The sequence below is a fragment of the Chiloscyllium plagiosum genome, unplaced genomic scaffold (assembly GCF_037043375.1).
Source record: "Chiloscyllium plagiosum isolate Xiang-an unplaced genomic scaffold, Cpla_swu_hap1 HiC_scaffold_41, whole genome shotgun sequence".
In the NCBI taxonomy this organism is placed as follows: Eukaryota; Metazoa; Chordata; class Chondrichthyes; order Orectolobiformes; family Hemiscylliidae; genus Chiloscyllium; species Chiloscyllium plagiosum.
In genome coordinates this window covers 2,931,951-2,946,505 of record NW_028270179.1, presented here as the reverse complement: position 1 = coordinate 2,946,505, position 14,555 = coordinate 2,931,951, and positions in this window count along the sequence as shown.

The following is a 14,555-nucleotide window of genomic DNA, read 5'->3' as shown; positions in this document are numbered from 1 at the left end:
CGTGATTGAGAACCAGTCAGATAGGGTGATCCCAAAGGTAGAGACCCAGTAGACTCAGATGTCCAAAAGGTTCGATAGGCTTGCTCATTATGTGGACTGCAATGTCGTCTGCAGGGAGGATGAGCTGACTGACCACAGCACCGAGTTGCTGAGCGCCTTTCATCTGGGGACAGAGAAGAGAAATGTAGCTGTAATTGGGGATGGAAGAGTTGGGGGAATAGAAATGCTGTGTCGTCTACCTGCTGCTTTTGTTTGGGATATGTCTTCCAGTCGGCAGAGGAACTTGGAGTGGAAAGGTAAAAATTCAGTTGTCGTCGTCCATATAATTACCAGCGACATGAATAAAAACTAGGGCAGACTTTCTGCTGACAGCGTGTGAGCAACCAGGACCGAAATTAAAAAGTAAAACCAAAAAAGGTACTAATCTCTGGATCATTACCTGAGCCACGAGGTAAGTTGCACATGGTCAATGCGTAGCTCAATGATTGCTGTGGAAGTAATGGGATTGCATTCATGAGACATTGGCACCAACACTGAGGAAGAAGAGATCTGTTCTCAAGCGATGTTCTTCATCGAAAAAAAACTGTTATCAGAGCCCTACAAAATTGCATGTCTCAGAGGGGAGAATGAGTTTCCAACTAAATGTGCCAGTGGGGAAGGGGGTGGGTGTAAGTTCATTTGTTGGGGAAATTAGAAAACCCAAATTAAAGGAGGTAAGAGTGCAGGTTAATGATGTGGCCGATGGTTGCCAGGTAATGAAAGTCAGGGACAGAACAGGTGAATGTCTTTGTGCACCAAGGAATTATAAAAGAGTAGTGAAATGTAATGGTTGAACAAATGAAATGTTTTGGATCTAAATGCACTAAATATTAAAAACAAAAAGAATGATTTAATGACACAAATAGAAACAAACTTTTATGAGTTGGTAGTGATTACTCAGAGCTGAAAATGTGTTGCTGGAAAAGCGCAACAGGTCAGGCAGCATCCAAAGAGCAGGAGAATCGACGTTTCGGGCATGAGCCCTTCTTCAGGCTCATGCCCAAAACGTCGATTCTCCTGCTATTTGGATGCTGCCTGACCTGCTGCGCTTTTCCAGCAATACATTTTCAGCTCTGATCTCCAGCATCTGCAGTCCTCACTTTCTCCTCAGTGATTACTGAGAGATGGTTACAGATCTGGGATATGAATATCCAAGAGCAGACAACAATTTGGAAAGATAGACTGAAAGTTAAATGAGTTGGTGCAGCTTTCTTGGTTAAGGAAGAGGTCAGTGTTGTAATGAGAAATAACATAAGCACGGGAGATCATCTGTGGAATCTGTCTGAGTAGAAATAAGAAATAGTACATGGAAGAATTACTTGGTGGAAGTAAGCTATATATCTCCAAGCAGTAGTTCTGCAGTGGGGTAAAATGTTAACCAAGACATTTTCAAGAGACGTCAATAATGATGGGTGGTTTTAACATGCACAATGATTGCAAGATTCAAAATAACATGGTTAGCCTGAAAGGAGAGTTCATTGAAAGTAGTAGGTATTGTTTTTCTGAGTATTAATTTGTGCAAAAACACAGCGAGCCGGTTATTTTGGCAACGGTATTGTGTACCAAAGTGATATAAATAGATCATATCAAAGTCCAGTGTCATTTTGGGTGTCGTGGCCATAGCAAGATAGAATTCACAATTGCATTTGCGTATGAGAAAGTGGAGTCCCACAGTATTGTTCTGGAATTAAGTTAAAAAAAATTACTTCGGCATGGGACAGATTTAGCCTGAGCAGATTGGGCAAGAAGGCTAAAAGGATAAAACGGCAGAAGGTATTCAGTTGCGCACGACTGAAATGTATCCCAGTGAGAAAGAAAATGGTTAGGATGTTAAGAGAAAACATCCATGGCGGATGAAAGAAGTAAAGGACAATGCAAAATCAAAAACTGACGTACACCGTATTGAAAAAGCGAATGGCAGGCTGTGAGATAAGGAAACATTCAAATTTAAACAAGGGGATGTTAACATGTTAATCAAATGATTTAAGGTATATTACAAAAGACAATGAGAGCAAATTATCAAAAAAGTATGGCAAATGTTTCGATAGGTATTCAAAAGGGAAGAGAGTCACTAAAATCAATGTTGGTCCCTGAAAAGATGAAGCTGAAGAATAAACGGTGGGCAACACTCATATGGCAGATATGCTCAATCAATATTTTGCATCAGTTTTCATGATGGTGAAAACCGGTGGCCGATAGTGCAACTCCAATAAGAAGGAGAAAATCAGAAGCAATGGAAAGAATAGAACTTAGATCAATCAACATTGAAAGGGAAATAGTACTCAGCAAATCATTCGGATTGAGGGCAGCCAATTTTCCAATGTCTGATGGCCTCCATCCTAGTGTACGAAATGAAAAGCAGTGGAAATAGTGAATCCATTGGTTGCAATATTCCTAAGTTACTTGGAACTGGGATAAGTACCAGTGGATTGGAAAAATGACAATGTAACACCCTTATTCAAAAGTCAGGGATGCAACTTTGAAATTACTGACCAGTTAATTTATCATCTGTCATTGGGGAAGTAATAGAATCCATTATCATGGAAGCAATAACAGGATATTTGGAAAATGAAACCGCTATCCATCAGAATCAGCACGTTTATAGGAAGGGAAAATCATGTTTGACTAATTTAACAGCATTATTCAAAATGTCTCAAGCAAAATTCATAATGGGCATTTTGTTGATGCAATATATCTGGGTTTCTGGAAGGCATTTGATAAAGTGCTGCACAAAAGCGTAAATCACAGGTTTGTATCGTGTGAGAATAGGAGGAATGTATTAGCTTGGATATGAGACTGGCTGAAGTACAGAAGACCAAGAGTCAGAATAACTACTTGCTTTTCTGGATGGCAAGAAGTAACTCGCAGCGTGCCAAGGGTTCAGTCTTGGGCTCCAGCTATTTACTGCCTACATTGACGACTTGGGTACAGGAATGCATAGCTTTGTAGCCAAGTTTCCAGACGAAGCAAACATCAGTAGAATGGAAAATTACAATGGGGAAATAAGAACCTTACAAACACATATTTTGGTAGGCTCGGAGAGTGGACCAAAATTTGGCAGGTGGAGTTTAACGTTCATAAGTCTGAGGTCATGTATTTTGGTCGGAAAAATTGACAGGTGACCTATTATCTGAATGAGCGGATACTTCAGGGTGCTATCATACAGAGGATCATGAGTAATGGAAAACTAGCATGCAGATACGTCCCTCATACGCTCACGGTTCAAGTTGACAAGCTGACACAGATCGTGAGGGCAGTCTGTGAGGCTGCACAAGCTGATGACATTTCCTCTGGGATGATTCACTCCTGTCCATTCCGATTGTCCAACGTTGTTAGACAGGAGGTGAAGCGAGTTTCGGCCTGTGTTTCAGGCAAATAACATGGACAAACACAGATCCATTGTGTAGTTGAGGCGGCATGATGCGTTCTAATCAAAGAATACAGAGACGAGATCCGTGCATAGTACTCTGGAATTTGTGTAAATGTGGGATACGGACAATAGAAATTGGCACAGTGCACGAAGTGTGGTCTAAGTGAGGGATACGGAGAGTACAATTGTGCACAATATTCCACGTCTGGTATGAGAGACATGGAAAGTAGAATTGTGCATAGTACTGCGGGTGTAGTCTAATTGAAGGAGAAAGAGTGTAGAACTGTGCGCAGTACTTGAAAGTGTGCTCTAACTGAGTGATATGGAGCCCAGAACTACATGCAGTGTTCGAAGTGTTGTTGAAACTAGTGATATGGAAAGTAGAACAGTGCTCCAAGTGTGGAATAAGTAAGGGATAGACACACTACAACTGTGCATAGTGCTGCTTGCATGGTCTAACTGACGGAAGTTGCAACCAGAACTGAGTGCAATGCTCCAAATTTTATGTACTTCAGAGATATGGAGACCTGACCTATGAACAGTGGTCCTCGTGCGGTCGAGCAGCGAGTTGTGAAAACCAGAACTCTGCATTGTGCTCCATGTTTGGTCTAACTGAGGGATGTGGGGATCAAAACTGTGCACAGTGCTCCCCGTGCTGTCTAAATCGGAGAAATCGATATAGGTTCACAGAAAAGCACCGCAGATCTCACTATTTGCTAGAAGTTGTTAGAACTTCACGGGAGGTGACTGAATCACGATTTGTCTCTGGATTGCATGAACAAGTCACATGATTCCCTACATTGGTTGAAGTGTTTGGTTGGAACGAAGCACTTAAAGAAGGGGGAATAAGGAGAGAGATGGATGCTATAGGAAAGCTTAGGACTCGAGAACATGAAGCACAGTTGCCAATGACAAAAGCATGAAAATGAGTGTGATTGTCCCAAAGGAGAGAATTGGAAGGATTCCAAAATCCACCTGGCTGAACTGACTGGGGGTGATTATCAAAGAGGGGTGAGGGCAGAGATTATGGCGGTAGTTTCGGACTAACGCAATATATCCCTACGAGCAACATGCAAAAAAGAAATTCGGGGTGGCTAATGATGTGCAATTGGTGGGATAACTGTTTTGGCTACTCCGTCGTAAGTTATACAGTCATTTCATTGGTAAAAATGGTCAAGACTCAAAATCACAGCATTCCATTCGAAAACGTTCTTTTTTTTTCTGAACCTACAAGCAGGATTTGCTGATGATGTGAAGAAACGTATCAGCCATGTTCCTCATTGATGTCAGCACGGTTTGACAAGCTGGATGAACACCTCTAGGCCAATTAATATTTTAGCAGTTTGAGAGCTGAGAGATGAACTGAACTACAGGGAGAAAATAAAAGAACGTGACAGTATTTCGATGCCAGACGATTCCAGACGCAACAATGTTACACGGAAAAGAACCAGAATGTTCCCCACGTTAAACTGAGCTCATCAGAGATGCAGCGAGACGATTGGAACACGGGCAACGTTTTTATGGGGTCTCAGATGATTGTCTAGTGAACGATTACACAAGCAATGTGCGGGTTGGGTTCCAGTATTGGACATATAGAGTCATCGAGTCCTATAACACCGAGACTGGGTATGATATTAAACAGCACCCGCAAAACTGGAATCAATAGGTATCAAAAGTCAAACACTCCGCTGGTTAGAGTGGAAAAAAAGGAAAATGATTGTGGTGGTGGAGAGTCATTTATTTCAACTCCAAGACATCTCTCCAGGAGTCCCTCTGGGAAGTGTCCTAGCTGCAACAATCTTCAGTTTCTTCATCAATGACCTTCCCTCTGTGGTAAAGTCACAATTGGGGATGTTCGCTCACTTGCCTGATCCTCTCCTGTGGCTTCCAATGATGCAGAAATATCAGCTAAGGTCCCTGCAATTTCTTCTCATGCCTCTTGCAATGTCAATCAATAAACCTGGTCAAGACCAGAAGACTTATTATCCGTCATAAGTCATAACACACTCAACATCTCCTTTGCTGTGCTGTTGCCTGTTCCCAATGTATGACCACAACTTTCCCCATATCTTCATATCTTTCTCCAGGGTAAACACGGAGGACAAATATTTTTTGATAACTTGCCAATCTCTTGGGGTTCCACATGTACTTGTCTGCTTTGATCCTTGAGCGGCCCACTTCCCTCTCCATTGCTTCCTTCCCCTTTAGTACAATTAACCTACTTCTTTGAAGTAAGCTTCCCAGCCAATGCAATTTCTCCCCTTGTTCTACCTCCTAATTCCATTCTCTCGTAAACGTTTGAATTCCCTAGAAATTACTTTGATCCCAGCTGCCTGTACCTGAGTCATACATCCTATTTTTGTTTCTGACCAAAGCCTCAATATCACTTGTCATCCAGAGTTCCGTATTACTGCCAAACCTGCCCTTCATCCTTCAGGAATATATCGACCTTGACCTCCAGTCATCTTTCTTTTAAATGACTCCCACTTCCCAGAGGTCGGGTTGCCTGCAAATAAACTGAACCAATAAATCCGTGGAAGCTCCTGTCTAATTCCATCAATATTCGCCTTGACACAGTTTATACCTTGAATAATGTTTCGGTTTTGTCCGTCTCTATAACTATTTTAAAATTGATAGAACTGCGGTGACTGGTCCCAACATGCTCCCCCACTGTCGCATCCGTCATGTGTCCCGCTCTAGTTCTGAAGATTAGTTCGACTTTTGCCCCTTCTCGACCAAAACCCTCAATATACTGCTTGAAGAACCGTTTATAAACAAGTTTAGCAATCTAGATCCTATTTTAGCTGTTAATGCTCTGGCACTCGCCTTCTGTTTTCGCAAAAATTAAAATGATCTTACTGTCACAAACGAATTGTTCCTGCAAGTCTACGCAATCTCCCTGCATATTTGTTCTTCTAAATCCCGTTGCCTACTTGGAGCCGATAGCACAACCCCAATATCGTCACCATCCCTTTCCCATTTCTTAGATCCACGAAGAAAGCTTCGTTTGATGATCCTTCAGATATTTTACCTCTCATTACCTCTGTAATACTCTCCTTAATAATAATGCACCTCACCCTTCCCTCCTTCCAACTACTGCTTCCGTCCTAAACCACCTGTATCATCGAACAAGAAGCCATCATCATTGCCCCTCCTCTAGCCATGTTTATGTAATGGCTACAATCTCCCATTTCCATCAACATATCCACCCCCTCAGTTCAACGGCCTGACCTGTCAACATTTTGCATTGAAATAAATGCAGTTGAATCGAACAGGCATTCCTTACTTCCTGTCGTGTTCTAGCCTGCCCTGACTCTTTAACTTACTATATCTGAATTCATGTTTCTATTTGGAAACTCGCACTTGCCTCACTGCTGATCAGGCTCCCACACCCCTGCCAATCGAGTTTAAATTTACCTTGCAGGATTCGCCAATCTGCTGGAATGGTATTGAACCCCTCCAGATCAGGCTCAACCCATCCCGCTTGAACAGGACATCTCTGTCCCAGAAAAGATCCCAATGATCTAACAATCTGAATCCCTGTCCCCTGCAACAACTTTTACACCGTTCATTAATCTGGCATATCCTCTTGTTCTTACACTCACCTGACACTGGAAGTATTCCAGAGATTATCATTAACGAAGTTCAGGTGTCTTTGTTTCTTTTTCTGCTGGCTCTCTATAAACACTCTTCAGTGCTGCATACCTATTTCTAACTGTGTCATTTCTGCCGACGTGCACAATGACTTTCTGTTGCTCGCCCTCCCTCTTGTGAACGCTTTGCAGCCACTCTGATACATCATGGACCCTGGCGCATGGGAGGCACCAAACCATCCTGCACTCCCTTTTGCATTCACATAATCTCGTGTCTGTCCTCCATAACTATCATGTCGCCTGTCACAAAGGTCCTATTGACCTTTTCCCTTTTCTGCTGAGTCACTGAACGAGTCGGAGTGCAAAGACGTGGCTACTGCTGTCTTCAATTCATGAAACCACAGAAAACAGCAGGATAGAGAAAAAGACGTACAATCAAAAAAAAGAGAGGAAGGTTGCAGCTGGTTGAAGAAAGCGATAGGGAGAGAGATCCAAAGAGAGGGATGTGATTATAAACAGAGGTAGATATGGAGACTGATAGATAGTTCGGAAGAGAAAGGGGCAGAAAAAAAGATGAAAAAGAGGCAAATGAGGGAGATTACGAGAAAGCAGAGAGCCGAGAGTGGGGATATGAAGCGTGAAGGGGAAACATTCTTTCTGAGCGTTGGAACAGCAATTAATTATTGTTGAGGTGTGAAACACTTGGCAGGGTGGAAAAGGACGATGTACAGCAAAATCCCACATACCAACTGGTCAAGACGGCCATTATGATACAATCTGGTTCAGTTATGCTGTTCTATGTGCAACAATTAACCTGTGGCTAAATGAAGCAGTAAAAATTAGCAAAGACACCAGATGTACTCTGTTTGATGCAACTACAGTGTCTATGATGAGGTAACTATGATAATTTCTCTTTCTCTGCTGTCAGTCCAGCCAATAATTAGTGATGGAGTTGCGCCATTTAGCGAGTTTGGTGGACGTGCGTATATCACTCTGTGCACTGTCGTAATGTAAATCCAACGAAAGCGAGCAGGCCATTTAGGTCCTCGTGCCTGTGAAATGCAGAGCATCATTGTGTCTGATTAATATGCGTTCTTGTCCCGCTATGTGCTGTCTCCTCTCTGTCTCTGTCGTTTTATGCAGAAGCGTAAAAAGTCTTCTCAACAGGGCTCGAAACTATAAAAGTGCGGGAAGTGATAGTTAATAGATTACTCACTGGGAAACAAAGCAACAGGTTAACGTCTGTAAGGGTGGAATCGACTGCGTGAAATAATATGAAACAAATGAACGCGAAAGAGAACTCGGGAAAGGTTATTGAAGTCTCAAATACAGACAGAAATAGGACAGAGTGTTTGGAAAGGGCGAGTAATCAAACTTCAAGCACACCGGACGAACAAATCAGAACGAGAATAAGGACGGTTAGGACAGGATTGAAGGTGCTACATCTGAATTCAAGCAGTGTAAGCACTGAGCTACATAGGCTTATGGCATAGGTCGAATTGACAGGTAGGATGTGATGAGCATCACGGAGACGTGGCTGCAAATGGACCAGGATTGGGAGCTGAATATCCAAGGATAGACCAATAGGAAAGAGAACCAGGTGGGCAGAGGGGGTGGGGTTCGCCTTATTAGTAAGAAAATAAATGAAACAAATAGCAGGAAACGAGGCAGAGGCAAAAGGTATAGAAGCTCAGTGGGTCAAATTGAGTAACCACAAGGTTAAAAAAAAGAAACATGTATGGAGTTACGTGCAGGCCTCCAAACAATATTCAGGAGCTATGACACAAGATACACCAGGAGATAGAAAGGTTGTGCAAGAAAGGCTAAGTTCCACCAATCATGAGGGAGTTCAATATGGAGGTGAACTGAAAAAATCAGGTTGATAGTGGATTGCAAGAAAAGTTGTGGAATGTCTATGGGATTGCTTTTTGGTGTTTCTGGTTTGTTGAGCTCAATAGGGAACAGGCAATAATAGATTTAGTGATGTTTAATGGGACAGACTTGGAAAGGGAGCTTAAGGAGAAGAAATCTCAAGGAGACAGAACCTTGAGGGGGCAGTGATCATAACTTGATTAAGTTTACTCAGCAATTTGAGTGGCAGCAGGTAGAATCAGAAACTACAATAGTATAACTGAATAAAGAAAACTTCACAGGCATGATGGAGGAGCTGGGCAGAATTTACTGGGAGAGGAGCCGAACAGGAATGACAATGGAACAGAAGTGGCAGAAGATTCTGGCAGTAGTTCAGGAGACACAGCAAAAATTCATTCCTCAAGAAAAAAGAGGAACGGGACATTGCAGATGAGACAACAATGTCTGTTCAGGGAAGTCAGGGATAACATGAAAGCAAAAGCAAAGCATATAATGTGACGAAGGGCAGTGGGAAACCAAAGGATTCGGAAGCTTAGACAGACAAAGAGATGGCAACAAAACTATAAATATTGAGGAAAAATATCAAGATTGAGGGTAAGCTAGCCAGTAATACAAAGGAAGACTTTTGGAGATTATTTACATTTATAAAGGGCAAAAGATAAGGAAATGTAGGCAATGGACCGTTGGAAAATGATGATGTAATTCAACGGCTACTGGGAGACAGCGGGAGTATGGGACTGAGAAACATCTAACGATTGAATGGCAGAGCAGACTGACTGGACTGTATGACCTATTATCTGCCCTTTTGACTTACAGTCAATGGTCTTAAAACAAAAAGCAAATATTTCCAAATCGCCATGCTCGTCCAATTTGAGCTTTTCGCTGTTTTGGTACTGTTTCAGTGCTTTCATCTCTCCGGAGCTTGAGCTGCAGGCTTTCCTTTGTATCCTTACTCCTGTCCATTGTAAAGCCCCTCCAAGAATCTTCATTCTTGAGAAGAGATTGGACTCTTGTCCCTCATATCTGCTTGTTGATTCATCAAGAAATTATTTCCATCACTTTCCCACTAAGAATCCTTTCAAGATATTGTAATTTTACCAGGAAATGATCATTTTTGTCTCAATCACCTTTAATATAGTGATGGCTTCATGTCACTTGCCGAGAGCACAGACAGAGCACTACCTTGACTTGACCAAACGAGGAGCGTTGTGCACTCTTCTGCTCCCCTTCTACGTTAGCTATATCAGAGTGGAAAGATTGTACACACCTCACTTCCCAAACAACTTTGGGTAGACCATAAAGGAACATTCGTCAGTCGTTGTCTTCCAATTTAGTGTGGGAAGTAGTCACTGGCAGCACTGTCCTATTCTCTGGTCGCAAGGCATATAAGTTCGACTATATTTCAGGTACTGTACAGTCTTCCATCTTCAGTGTACCTTGGGTGGATTACACTGCCAATATCGTGCAATCGTCTTTCATCAATATATGTGGATTCGATCACACTTGGAGCTCTTTCCCCATAAGCGCAGAATAATTCCCAGCGAGACAAGCCTGATTATTGAATGCTCGCAACTACTATATTTAATGTGTTGTTCCGTTCTGTCTCCAAAATTAATATTGAGTAGAATGAAGGAAAATGTTCCTCCATCACACATGGAAACGATGAGAAACTAAGTACTACGCAAAGCTCGAATCGTGATCATTGCTGCACCAAGTAATGAACAGCACAACGTAGAACAAATCATTCTGCGTGGTTGCTGTGACCATCTGAGCTACGCTGCAAGCAATATATGTCATTCAGACACAGTTGGAATGAATGGATACACTGTTCATTATCCAGTTGTTTGTGGAATGCTGCAAATAAAGTCTGCTGCATTGAATAGCCTCTTAGCTGTCTCTCCTTTCTAAATGGGATTGATGTGTCTCTTTCGCAGATTGCACTTGGACTGTGTGTGTTTAAGAGAGTGAGAGATTATTAACGATACAACATACATGTCTTCTCTCCTCCCACATATTGTCATTATAAAGAGCTTCATACATAATAAATAAAGCACTACTCATCTCTTCCGACCCTGGTGCTGATGCAATGTATCACTGCTGAAGAAGGAATGAGTGCACGATACTTTATTTGATGTGAGAATATCTCTCTGTATCTACAGAAACATTCAAAGAAAGTGTTGGAGACCATCCTAAACGCCCAAAACCTGATATTCAGGTAAATTAAGCATGAAGTACGAGTCTTAATCTGATCAATAATTCTCAAATTGCGAACCTCATACAAGTTATCAATTACAGAGTTGAAACGTGTTTGTTTCATGATTTATCCAAAGTCATATGCACCAAGGAGTTAGATTTACCTATTTCCCTTCTCTTGGCAATATTAGTCATGAAGCAATTACATACGTTCTCATCCCTCCAGGACCTCTCTCCTTTCTATCTCTGCAATCCACATCCATCTCTGGAAACCACTCCAGAAAGACTCTGTGTTCGTCTAGTTCGAGCTTCATGCCCACCCTGAGACTAGAATCCTGTCACTATCGATAGCCAAGTCCCCAGCTGCTGAGAACGAAGCTTGACCGAGTCATCCTCTCCATCCCATCTCTCCTCCTTGATGTTTGCCCAGGATCGCTGCTACCTGTTGAGAGAAGCTTGTGGTCGCCCCTCCATAACGCCTGATTGTGTGAGACAGTACCAATTTACTTGTCAACACTTTCGCCCAGTGAAACTGCATGGGAAGCTTCGTGGCAAGCAATCGATATAACGTGTGTCACTATCATTACACATCTGATCTCCTTGCAGCTGAGATAGTTCAAACTGGCAGCAATGCCCCACTTCTAGTTCCATCAACATTATTTGAATCACATTCTCGTGGGATCAATGTCGTTTGGTTTTCCGTGCCCCAGCCTTTATGAACATTTGTCAGAGGAATGGAGGGAGATATAGAAGATCCCGTTGCAACAACGGTGAGACTCTGAAATCTTTGTTCTGTTGATCCATCGCAGAATGATGCATGCGTATTTGAGTGAGAAAAAAGAAATGTGCCCCACTGCGACACTAACGCTGAGTAATTCCTGTTATTCGCACTTCGCTTAGTTCCACAGATCCAATACATTCAGCCTTCCTGCTTTGTGGAATGGGCAAATAAAAATCACTGCAATAACCAACTTTTCTTGTCTCAATTGTCCATTAAAACAGGAGAGCGTCGACAGGGAGTGGGAGGACAATAATGTTAGGAAATTTTAGGAATTGCGCTGACATCGTATAGCTCTGGCATAGACATTCCCACAGAGTAGCATCTGATATCCATTTTCCCTGTCTCAGATATCAGTGTTCTGGAAGATGTCATTTCGCACTGGCAGAACTCAGACGACAACGGTGGGGGCGGCACAGTGGCATAAATAGTAAGGAAAGACGAACCATGGAGATCTGAAATGCTGTCTCTAGTCTCCATCGTCCACCATTCCGGGAAAGATGGATAGATTATTGATTAGTAGGACAGTCTCAATTACGGGAAAAATGCAGGAATGTGGACGTGAGGACTTCCGCATCGACCATGATCCTATTAAAAAGCAGAGTATATTCGAGTGACTGAATGACTTAATGGTCTTCAAATCTGAAATGATCCTTATTGGCAAAAAGAGGTTTAACATTGATGATGAATGGAAGATGATGAGAATCACTTTCATTCAGTGGGTTGCTGAGAGCTGATTGAAATTGCATTGAACACAGAATTTAATTGCTGTAAGCTACACTTTTGGCTTGCATGTGGGCATCAGGAAGAATTGTGAGTGGGAAAATTACTTGAATTGCTGCCAAGTTGCGGATAGTGGTTCAGACTGAATAAATGAAATATCTGAGTTTCAGGGCTAGTGTTTCCAACCTGAAGTTCATTGTTTACCAAAGTTAACCATTCGCATGATTGGTTATGTCAGCAATGTCTTTCCCTGCTCTCTGAAATTCCTCTGGCTCACAGTGTAAATGCTGGTAACTGTGCAGCAACTCATGAGCTGCATCATGAAGCCCATCCCATGCACAAGCCGGTTCAGATATATAGGCCTGTGTCCGAGACGGAACACTCTGTACCAGGTGAAATACAACATTGATATTGACCATAGCAGAATGAAATTTGCTGAGATCAGAAACAATAAAATGCTAGATTTCCTTCTGTTCTCTATTTCTGGTGCTCTGTGTCCGTCCACCCCGTTATGAGGGCAAAATCTCCTGCGAGCCCTGATTGCCAAAATGATGTATTTCATCGAGAAATCATTCAGCAGCAGTGTCAGAATGAATGCTCTGCCAGGAGTTAGGTGATGAATAAATTCGACTGAACTCCAAACGTTGGATATCAGAACGTCTTTTGTTATTCCACAGAACCAAGGGTCATTCTTAATCATCCTTATAATTTAACATGAAATGCCAGAAAACGTTCTTCATGTCGCTGAACACAGTCACTGGTCCCAGAACAGCCGTTGCCGTTTTCTCTCTGTAGTATTTCCTTTTTAACATCTGGCAACAAATGGCCACTTATCGATCAAAGGTGAAAGCAACGGTGAACCATACAGAGCAGACAATGGCTGATAAAGCAGGACATTGTGGATATTACTGACGTGGATTTCCCTCTGGAAATGAAGGGCTTCTGGTAAACAATTGGAATGTGTCGCAGGACAAGGTCGACAATAATGACGAGCAAATGTGCTGCTGCCATGTCCAACAGGTCGAAGCTAACACATTTTGAAAGAACACAGGCACCCGGGAAAAGATCAGAATTGTCAGTACATTTGCTTAAAGAAGGGGAATAGGCAGGAGATTAGTCTATCAGACGACATGTTGAGCTGAAAATCTTGCTTGAGTATTTATTAGTAAGTGAAAACATGTTCCACTGATTAACAAAGTTAATACTTCAAATTTCCCACCAAAGTTGACGGGGTTGTTAAGAAGGCGTATGATCTGTTAGCTTTCATCAGCAGGGAGAATGAGATTCAGAGACACGAGGTTATGGTGCAGCTGCAGAGCCCTGGTTATAGCACACTTGAAATATTGTGTAAGGTTTTGGTTGATGTATTTCCGTATGAATGTGGACGTTCTAGAAATGGTGCAGGTGAGATTTACCAGGATGATACCTTGAATGGAGGGCATGACGATGAAGAAAGGTTGAGAGAGTTACGGCTTTTCTCATTGCAGCAAACAAGGATGAGACATGACTTGGTCGAGGTGTATAAGATGGTGAAAAGCATAGATATAGTGGCTAGGCAGCGACTTTTCCAATGGCGGAAATGTCGATCACGAGAGGGGCATAATGTTAAGGTGATGGGAAGAAGGTTAAAGGGAGATGTCAGAGGTCGTTCCTTTACACAGATTGTGGTGGCGCGTGGAGGTCGTAGCAGAGTCACGTACCTGCGGGACATTTAAGCAACCCTTGGGTCGAAACATGGATGAGAGTAACATGAAGAGTATGTTAGATAGTTTAAACTTAGAGTACGATAAAGGTCAGTAAAACATCGAAGGCCAAAGGGCCTGTACTGTGATGTCCTGTTCTCTGTTCTGACGTCATACTGGTTGAATTCGAAGCACGAGTTTCAAAGCCAACCCTCCCGTACTCCAATACAAAGAGGAAGCTGGTGCAATAATTGATGTTAAAAAATCAGACTTCTATTCATATTGCAGCAATAGGTTTCTTGAAC